Below are 11,231 nucleotides of genomic sequence, written 5' to 3' on the forward strand. Positions count from 1 at the left end.
AGGAAATTTTGTGTGTGTGTCTCTTTTTTGAAAAATCTCTTTTAAAGCTTGCTTGCCATTTGAGTAATATAAATCCATATTTTGAACCTATTATATAGCTTAAATTAAGATTGATTCACTTACCGTATTTTTCGGAGTATAAGACGCATTTTTTTACCCGAAAAAAGAGGGTGAAAATCTGGGTGCGTCTTATAGTCCGAATGTAGCCCCACCCAGCCTCTGAAACCTCCATTTGAGAGGCTGAAAAAAGCCTCTGAAACCTGTTTGAGAAGCTGGAAAAAAGCCTCTGAAAGGGAGGTTTGAGAGGCTGGAAAAAAAGCAAGGCTCCGAGCTCACAACCAAGGAACCTGTTGCTAAAGTTCACCTCTGGGAACAGCTGATTGGGGGTATTCCGGGAGGTCGATCCACCCCCAATGAGCTTTTTTCTTATTTCCTCCCCAAAAACTAAGGTGCGTCTTATACTCCGGTGCGTCTTATAATCAGAAAAATATGGTATTTGATGGTAAGGAAATATTTAAGTGTTTTGATAAATCAGGCACGTTTAAATGTTTTTGTGGGCCTTATACCAATGCATGAACTAGTATGTTGAATACGAAAATGTTGGTTATTTGTAGCTGAGTGAATGCAAAGGACAAGCATCTCTTAGAGGCAGCAGGAGTTTATGTGTATTGAACCGTTTTGTTCACTATTGCAATTTTATTTTTTCAGTCTTTTTGCTACTTGATTATCATAGTATTTATCATAGTATTATGGTTACTTTAATAGTTTACATGGATAAGTATATTATTCATAAGATATTTGTCTCCCTGATTATCTTCTGTTTGTACCAGATTTATTTATTAATTCAATTTATATAGCCCACCCCTCCATCTCACCAAAAGCACAGCAACAGATATATAAACATCCACATTGATAATGTATCTCCAGCACAAGATAATAGTAACATACAAACAATTTATGTAAGCAGCACCACTAGGTCGGGTGTCAGCAACCCACAGCTCCGGAGCCGCATGTGGCTCTTTCATCCCCCTGCTGTGGCTCCCTATCAGTTGAACCCACCACTGGCTGGCCCCATCCCTCGCCCTCCCCTTCCAGTCACTCCTTGCGTGGCCTGAGAGAGAGGAGAGAGACAGGAGAGAGAGAAAGAGACAGAGAGAGAGATACCTGTTTCCCACAAAAAACACTGGGAGCCACCCCAGCCACATCTACACATTGGGTAGGTGTGGCTGGGGTGTGTGTCATGTGACTGGGTGGGAGTGAGTGATGTCAAGTTGGCCACACCCACCCAGGTTTTGTGGCTCCCAGTGTTTTCTTTTCTTGGGAAATGGGTCCAAATGGCTTTTTTGAGTGTTTAAGGTTGCAGACCCCTGCACTAGGTGAATGCCCTCCAGTACTTGAGAGCATTGCTAGTCAGATCAGCTGGTCTGCATTTTTCTTGCATTGGTTGTACAGAATGTGCCATCCTCTGTGACATCCTCACTGGGGGAAGATGAAAAACGCCCTTGTTCCTTCTGATGCTTTATCAAAAGCTGTTATAAAATTCTTGCCATTAATCAGAATAATGAGAAAAGACATACAAGTAGTCCTCAAGTTACAACTCGTCACTTGATAACGGTTCAGAGTTATTAAGCAAAATTACATACTACCCATCCTTGAAGTTACGACTGCCGCACCATCTCTGCTGTCCCATGATGGCATTTCAGGCAGGCAGTTGGTGACTTCTTTGCACTTACAACAGGTTGCTAAGTGTCCTGAGATTGTGTGATTGTCAGCCGTGGTGGCGCAGTGGTTAGAGTGCAGTACTGCAGGCTACTTCTGCTGACTGCTGGCTGCCTGCAATTTGGCAGTTCGAATCTCACCAGGTTCAAGGTTGACTCACCTTCCATCCTTCCTTCTGAGGTCAGTAAAATGAGGATCCCAGATTGCTGGGGCCAATAGGCTGACTCTGTAAACCGCTTAGAGAGGGCTGTAGAGCACCATGAAGCAGTATATAAGTCTAAGTGCTATTGCTCTTACTATTTGCAATCTTCTCTTCCCGGTTTCCCCAGAAAGCTAGAGCAGAAGCCACCAGGTCTCTGTCGCCTACAAAAGGGATTCCCCTCCTCTCCTGGAAGTGGAGGGGAAATCCTGCCTGGGGCTGGAGAAACAAAGACCTTCGAGATTTTCTCCAGCCTAGCACCAGAGTCTCCCCCTCCTCCATGCACGCAGAAGGAAACTCCAGCACTGGAGTGGAGAAAAGAAGCTTGCATTCTGAATATCCGATCATCTTTCTACCATTGAGAAACATAGTGTTCGTAGCTTTCCAATCATAAAAATCAGAAAACACAATGTTTCCAAACAGTAATCAAAGCTCTTTCCAACCTTTCTTGCCTTCAGAAAGATCACAAGAGCTGGGGGTTTTCCCCCTCACAATTGTTCTAAAAGCTAACAGCTTTTCACCATTCAGAAACATCATCAGCTTTCTATTTTTTCTGGGCTTTCTATTAATCAGAAAACTCACATTCGCTAGCAAGTGCAATGTTTCTGAAGAGTAGAGAGGCTAACAAGAGCCTTGGTAGTACAGGGGTTTAAGGCACCCTGTTATTAAGCTGGTTATTAAGACCAGCTGCCTGCAATTACTGCAGGGTTCGAATCTCGCCAAGGCTCAAGGTCGACTCAGCCTTCCATCCTTTCTAAGGTAGGTAAATTGAGGACCCAGTTGTGGGGGCAATAAGCTGACTTTGTATAAATATACAAAAGGATGAAGGCTATTGCTGAGCACATTGTAAGCCGCCCTGAGTCTTCGGAGAAGGGCGGCATATAAATCAAATTAAAAAAAAAAAAAAACACACACGGGAGACGAGCAGCTGTGCTGGGGGAAGGAAAAATGCTAGGATCTTTGGAGACCCAAGCTTCCTTTCTCTGGTCCAGCATGGTGGCTTCCTTCTGCACACAGAGGGAAGAGGAAGTCTGAAGTGAGCCGGAGAAATGAAGCTCGGGTCTTTGGAATCTCTGCGCATGACAGGCAACTGTTTCGATCCATCCACTTAATGACTCATGTAGTCGCTTAGCCGCTGCACTTGGAGGACTGAGATTGTGGTCTTCGAGCAAGGCGGTCACCTGGGTATCTCGCTTAATGACTGCAATGACTTATGGAATTCTGGGCCCAATAGAAGTTGTAAGTCAAGGACAACTACTGTATATGAAAAAATATACGCATATGCACTTTATCAGCAGTAGACCAAGAAACAAACTTTGAAGCATCTAGCTAGCTCTTGGATGTGATGCCAAACACACAGATCTAACCATTAGAGGCATTTTTCTTTATCTGAATTGTTATATTGTTTTGTAAACCTACTTATTAACCTCTGTATTTTGATCTTGAGTGTCCTGTCATTTATATGGATTTGAAAATAAGTTGACAGAACTGAATTTTGTTGAATGACTTGCTGTTTCATTTCTATTTCTGTTACCTAGAGTATTTAATTCTTACAGAACTGTAAGAAGCATCTTGTGTCCATAGCAGACATAATCAATTCCATGTAGTTATCAAGATAACGGACCAAATACAAATGAATTCTATATAAGCAAATTGTACCTCTTTGTCTCACGTTTTTCAGTGAAGAAGAGAGAAAGGCTGGTCATTGTGTCATTTAGTAGCTAGTTTGAAGTGAGCTTTTAAAAATCTATCAATTGATTAGAGTTTACTGATGCTCTCTTGAACACAAAAACAATGAGTTTTTGTTTTTTTTTGTTTGAAACATAACAGACACTGAGTACTTACAATATTTGCTGGATCCTTAAATGTGCGCTAGAACTTTTGTCCCACAAGTGACTTTTGATGCAGAAGGGACCACAACATTGCAAATGGGTGCATGGGTTGTGCACTGTTGATTGTGTGGGAGTCTCAAAGGCTGACAAGAGGCAGTTGTTCATCTCTGGTGGGATAGAAAGGGGCTGTGATACACATTCTTCAAGCATCTGGATAGCAATGGTAGAAGCAACATCTTTTTTTCGAGCTTATAAGGTGTTGGATGACGGCATAATTCATTCTGTGTGTGGATTTGTTGCTCCACTGTTGGGTGGTGCTCTTGGACTATAAATGGAATATCATTTATGGGGAAACTATCGCTGGGCATATTCTTGCAGAAGGTCTGCACATCGATGCAGACTAAGCTTACCAGTCTGAAGGTCATGGACAATCCAGGATCAAGGTGTCAGTTCCCATTTTCAATTCTTGAAGATGTTGCACAGCCAAGTCTAACAAGGTGGATCTCTATGAAACTAGGGCCAGAGACAGGATCAAGCACTGAGCCTGCTGGAGATAGTGGATGGTTGGAAGATGATGGTGGTGGTGGTGGTGGTGGAGAACCTGAGGATGAAAGGGTCAGTGATATAGGAGCCCATTTGATGAATTGGAAATGCTTCTTTGAGTCTCTGAAAAGTGACCCGGAAAGTAGGGAGCCAGTAGAGGAAAAGGCTCCTTCTTGAGTATCCCAGTATTCCAGCTTTCCCTTAAATCGGTTTCCTCCTCACTTGCTCCTTTGCATTACAGAGAACTTCATATACATTCTTCACACACTTTCCTAAGGCAGTTGGTATTTCTATCAGCAAGAGGAAGAAGCCCATTAATTAAATGAACTGGGATGATATGTAACTTAACTGTCTGCACAAAAGTTCCTGATTTGAACTTTGGATTCAGGGTATACTCTGTTGTCTGTGGGGCTGGCTGGCTTCTCTCCATCCCTTCCTCCCAGTTGCAGGCCCTGCTTTTGCTCCCGGATGCCTTTCATGTCAGAGTTTGCCCTTCCCATTCAGGTGGCATCTGGGCTTGAGTGTTCTGTATTTTTACAGGGACGCTTCCGGCTCCTGATTTGCCTTCTTGGCAAGTACAATGCACGGCCAGGCAACATATTTCAACTTAGAGGCTAGACTTTTATTATTAATATACGGGTAGTCCTTGACTTAACGTCTGGTGGCTTAATGACTGAAGATCCACGTGAAGCAGGGTGAGGGTTGGCATTTGCAGCAATGCCTCAACATATTGCGCCCATTCATTCATTCAAAAGAAACACCATATTGGTTTTTTTTTTTTTAAAGGAAGCTCTTTATCAGGGAGTGTTTCTTTTCTGCAATTACCGCATCTGTCTCAGGTTTCGTTGTGGAAATCTTTGAGTTTCTGAGAACAGAGTTTTTAACCTGATGTTGTTGAATACAAACTATATAGCTGCGGTGCATTCTTTAGAATCTGATGTGCGTGACCGATCTGCATGTTTAGTTTGCATTGTAAAAAAAAAAAAAAATACTAATAGTTAGCTTAAAGAGAATATGGACAATCAACCCCAAAAAGTATAGATGGGACTGTAGCATATAAGGAATGACTGTCCCTGGAGTGCTTCAAAGCCCCTGTTTTCTATGTGGATTAATTGGGAGATAAGATACACTTAGCATTGTATGTGCAGTCTCTACCATTCTCACTACCCGTCTTTGTGTTGAAGAGGGAGTTGTGTGTCCCATTAGTATTGTGTTCCTTTGCTGGGGCTATCTGAGGTAGGAAGTTGAAATTGCCTGGCATTTTCTAAGGAGGTATCGCGTGTTCTTGAGTCCTCAGCCATTGTGCTGAAGCAAAAGGAAGGATAGCCATATTGCATACGCAGTAAGGGAATACTTTCCTCGGCTGTGGGTTATATCAACCTTATTGAACTGCATCTGAAACTGCATGGCAAGTGAGGGGAAGCTACTGGTCCCCCAGAAGAGGCTGAAGTACAGGGCCTCGCAGCCCAACCAGCAGAGCTCAGTGGCAACTGGTGGTGAACAGTAGCTAAAAAGCCATCCAGGTTTCCCTTCCCAGTCTATGATTGACTTCTATTTTGCTGATTTACTGGAGTTCTCTTCCCTTGAGTATTCCAGTGGAAACACAGAATATAAATCAGATAAAGAAATAAAAGAAAGGAAATGAAATGAAATACGTAGCGAGAACATAAAGCCATACTCCCGGGGGCTCCTCCCAGTTTCATTTCCTTCTGTAAGTCCATCCATCTGTGATGGAACTTCTAATATTTTGACAATAAATAGCTTATTGTCCCTATTCTGCATGAGACATTATTAGAGATCTCTAATAATGGCTTATTTTAGGGGCAATTTTTAAGAGTTACACAGTTGCTGCTATAGAAGCAGGGCTGGTTGATTAATTATGACTGTGTTAAGTTGGTATAAAAATATTTTTGGTGTCAACTTTCATGTAGATAACCACCTCTGGTCAGATACCTGAATTTCACAGTGGTGATCTTTTTTTTTTCTTTTTCTTTTCTTTTTTTTTTTTTTGAGCTGCCATCATTGTGAAATTAGAGGACGGTTTCTAATGAAAGGACCAACTGACCTACATAACTCTACCATTTATAAATATCCCGAATGCCTCACTTTGGTATAGCCTGTGAATCTTTTTGTTTCTAGTTTACATAGCTTTCCTTTAGTGGAAATCTGTTTTTTCTATCAGGGTTAATGTATTCGGACTGCAGCCATCTGCTTTATTAATTTTGTATTTCTATTTTTAAAATGAAAGAAACCGAAAGCCATTCCAGAATCCTGTTAAGCCATTTGAAAATATTCTTGCACATCTTTCCCTCCAGGTATCTCCATTTGGGGCTTCAGCACGTGCGAGAAAAATTGTTTTTAATCATTCAATGCATAAGCAAACTGGAGTCCTGAGCTTTCACACACACCCCCAGCTGCTATTTGGTGATATTATATAACATTTATTCTGTAAGTGAAGTTAACTGAATGTTTGATTTTTCCCCAATGGAAATCTTGGTTCAAGTACCATTTTTCTTCTCTGATATTGAGAAAAACGGTTTTGGTCTGCATCTCAGTTTACTTTTGCTCTAACTTCATATGTTTGACTACTGACACAAGAACTGCTTTCAACAAAACCCTTCAGAACATCTGAGAGTACTTGCACAAACCCTTGACTCTCACGTTGTCACGTCAGGGAAACTTTTACATTTGTTTTTTCCAAATAATTTTATATTGCTTTTCAGTATTAAAAGCAGCCACTTCTAAAGAAGCTAACAGTATTTTTTTTTTTAATTACAAATAAGCTATGATAAGGAATACCTTTAGGATAATTTCCTAGCTTTTTGTATCTATCTACCCTGGTTCTGGTATTTGTTTGGCAGCTGTAGAAGTGAAGAAACGAAATAGGTTCCATTGCAAATAAGACTACATTGTGCTCTTGTCATTATAAGGCATTTCCCCTCCCCCCCCCCATTTTCTTTCTATCATAGAAAAGTGAAAACATGGCAGCACTTATTTTAGAGGTGTGTCTTCGAGAACGTCTGCTTCATACTTTCTAAACACTGTTTTTAAGAAATACTATTTTCATACCTTTGAGACATCTATGAATATTCCCTAATATGTCTGTCAATAAATCATGTATTTGTCTATGTAAATTTAAACTGAAGAAAATCTGTGTGTTTCGGAAGCCATGTTCTATTCTTTCATATGCCATCTTGAATGCCTACTTCCATGAGCTATAATAAAGTAACTTTGGCACCTAATTTTTGTATCCCTTTATTTTTAGTTAACATGCCTGTAACTGACGCAACACTTCCTTAAATCAGTCTGTAGCAACATTGTTCAGACTGGGTGTGATGGAATTGTGGAACAATGCAGCTAGGGGGCATCAGGCTGAAAAAGGCTGATTTATCAGGTAAACATTTAAAATGATGAAAGACAAAAAAAAAAAAAAACCAACAGAGAGAATTATTAAAAAAGAGAATGCTTTGAAACCAGACTGATACATCCAGTTCTTTATGTTTAAAAGCAGAAATACAAAAATTTTCCAGGGAAGGGAATATACAAGAATATTCAATGGGAGAAAAGGGAAAGGAAAGGAAAGGAAAGGAAAGGAAAGGAAAGGAAAGGAAAGGAAAGGAAAGGAAAGGAAAAAGATATGACAAATTCTGTAGAAAGACATTTCAAATTATTTAATATGCACAATGCTTTTTAAATATAGGCAGGCTGTATATTCAATCGTGAGTCACCACTTACTTCCTGGGCATGCTTACTGAGAATTAACTGCCTGGATTTAATGATGCGTGTTCCTAAAATGTGGACATGGGCTTGGAATATATTGAACTTTTGAAGGAAAGGAGGAAAAGGTTTCCAATGCTTCTTACCAGCTTGCCACAAGGAAACACAATGGGGAAGCTGGCAGGAATTCTGAACTCTTTCCTGCTCCCGAGGTTTTTTTACCTGCCTGTGGTCATTCTATTTCTCTGTTTAAGTAAATGCATATCTCTGGAATGATGACCCAACATGGCACAAGTTGGTTGGTATATTTGAAACCTCAACTGAAGATCGGCTTAGACTTGCCCTTTAGGAAATGGAGGAATGGCTAGGCAGGCCTTCTCTGTCATAACCCCCAACTTTGGATCATACATCTCTAGGAGATACGTTGGCCCCTTTCTCTCCTTGCATCCTGTAAGGCAATTGTATGTCCTCAATTGTTGATGGGCTATAAATCTTTCCATTCCTGTTTCCCTGGCTTTGAACAAAAGAGTGGCTGGAAGATTTCAGCTCCCAATGTTGTGTTTATAATCAGAACATTAGAAGCCTATTCTGCATGTAGATTTCGCTTGCCTAATGAGGCTGGGCCAGATACATTCAGACTATGCTTGGCTTATAGAAGTGTCAGAAATGTCTCACCCCCAACTGTGGAGATCATTAAGCTGCCAAAATAAACGCAATATCTTGTGAGAGTTTGCCCTCTTTTTGCCCAGCAACTGCAGAATTATTTTCAGCAACTACACTTAAATTACAGTTTGCTACCCTAGAGCCGTGATGGTGAACCTATGGCACTCGTGCCACAGGTGGCATGCAGAGCCCTCTTGCTGGCACGCCAACCGATGCCCCAGCCCAGTTCCACCATGCAAGTGCATGCGCCTCCCACTGGCCAGCTGGTCTTCGGGTCTCTGTCACGCATGGGCAGAGGGGTGGGGCGCATGCGGGGGACATACGTGCATGCGTGGGGGTTGGGTGCATGTGCGGGGGCGCTCACATAGCATATTGTGGGTTCGCATGCGTGCACATGCCTCCCTCATGCCCCATTTTGGGCCTGGAAGGCCTCCTGCACCAACCTGGAAGGCAAAAATGGGCAAGGGGAGGCGGGGCATATGCATGGGGGATGTGTGTGCAGGGGCGGGGTGCATGCGCGGAGGGCACTCGCATTTTGGGGGTTCGGGCATGCGCGGGCACATTCGCTCACGAGCGCACTCGCTTTGTGCACTCAGCACCAAAAAGATTAACCATCACTGCCCTAGAGAAACATACGATTTTGATCCCTTTGCTCTGGGCATTGCATTGTGTTTGGCTATACAGAAGAGCAGTATTATTTCTTGTCCATCCTTAAGAGCCGTGATGGTGCAGTGGTTAGAATGCAGTACTACAGGCTAATTCTGACTGCAGTTCAAATCTCACTGGCTCAAGGTTGACTCAGCCTTCCATCCTTCCAAGGTCCCAGTTTGTTGGGGGCAATATGCTGACGCTGTAAACCTCTTAGAAAGGCCTGTAAAGCACTGTGAAGCGGTATAAGTCTAAGTGCTATTGCTATTGCTTTGTAGATGGCATATGTAAACAGGTTCATTTAGATGCAATTAATCAAAGGAAAGCATTAAAATCAGGGGTGAAATGTAAAATTTGTTACTACTGGTTCTGTGGGCATGGCTTGGTGGGGATGGGGGGTGGTGGTAATGTGATGGGTTTTTTTAACTTTTCAAAGCATTTTTTCTAATGCTTTGAAAAGCCTCTGCCAATCAGGCAACTCAGCTGGGATCGTCAGAGACTTTTCAAAGCATTTTTTTTACCACCTCTTCGGCCAAGAGGTTGCAGAAAAAAATGCTTTGAAAAGCCTCTGACGATCCCAGCTGAGCCGCACAATCATCAGAGGCTTTTTTTTTTTACTTTTAAAAGCATTTTTCATTGGAAGAGGTTGTAGAAAAAATGCTTTTAAAAGTTAAAAAAAAAAGCCTCTGATGATCGTGTGGCTCAGCTGGGGGGGGGGGGTGGCAGGGATTTTTGCTACCGGTTCTCCAAACCACCCGCCGCCATCGCTACTGGATCAGGTGATCCGGTCCGAACCGGGAGCATTTCACCCCTGAATAAAACCACATTAAAGCAACATTATTGTTACATAACAAGTTAATAAAAGTTTGAGGTCAATCAATACATGCAAAAGCATTTAATATTTGGCATGCCATTGCACTTTGCATCTGATCTACTATGATATTTGGGAAGCTGTAGGATGCCTCGCCTTGAAGAACATCATATAAAATGTTGGTTTTTTACAGCCAATATAACTGAAACCAGGCAAGTTTAAAATCCAGCGGAGAACATTTTCACTCAAAGGGAATTTCATGTAGCCTGGATCTAGTTCCTACTTTTACAGCTGAGCTTATGGCCACATATTATTATGTGTAAGCAATATGTCCCCCAAAAAACAAAAAATCCAATATTCAGGTATTGAAAGGAAGTTATCCCTTTAGCTGCTGATTAGCTAAAGGGATAACTGCTTTGGAAGGCATTGCTTACATAAGGCGGGTAAATGTTCAGACACCTGAAAAAACAAAACTTGCAACCATCTGCCAAGGATTGAGCTTTACAAATGTTTTCCATATATGCATCTTCCAGGAATTAGTATATTTGTGCTGTCATTCAAGGCAATTTTTGTTTTTCTACATGCTTCTTGCATCTGTTATAAAAGAAGTTAAAACATCTGCTCCCACATAATCCCATGAGGATTTCTGCACTGACTCTTTTGTTTTGCACTACATTTGCTCTTCATTCATAGGCTGAAACCATATGGGAGTTTTGCTGAAAAATTTATTTTCAGATCCTTAAGAAACATTCCTGAAACATTTTAAGCTCAGAAGTTTTAGAAAACAGTTTTCTGCTGGAAATAAAAGTTGCAGGAGCTCAAAAGCATTCAGAAGCACTTCTTCCTTGTAGTTTTGCTCAACCTGAGAACTTGTGATTTGCCACTATTTCAGAATATAATTCCAAGAAAAGTTATGTAATGTCCAAGATTTTTTCCCTCACATTGCTGGCTAAGGTACAGTATGTTTATTTTCCTTTTTTTTATTTTCTATTTATTTTGCTTTTTAATTTTAATTGCCTCAGGCGATTTGTCCAATAACCAGCATACTAGTGGTCCAATGTAACCTTATATTTGAAGACCGTTATTTTGTAATAGGATA

Source organism: Pantherophis guttatus, chromosome 2 (genome assembly GCF_059756535.1).
Source record: "Pantherophis guttatus breed Tessera chromosome 2, ASM5975653v1, whole genome shotgun sequence".
NCBI lineage: Eukaryota > Metazoa > Chordata > Lepidosauria > Squamata > Colubridae > Pantherophis > Pantherophis guttatus.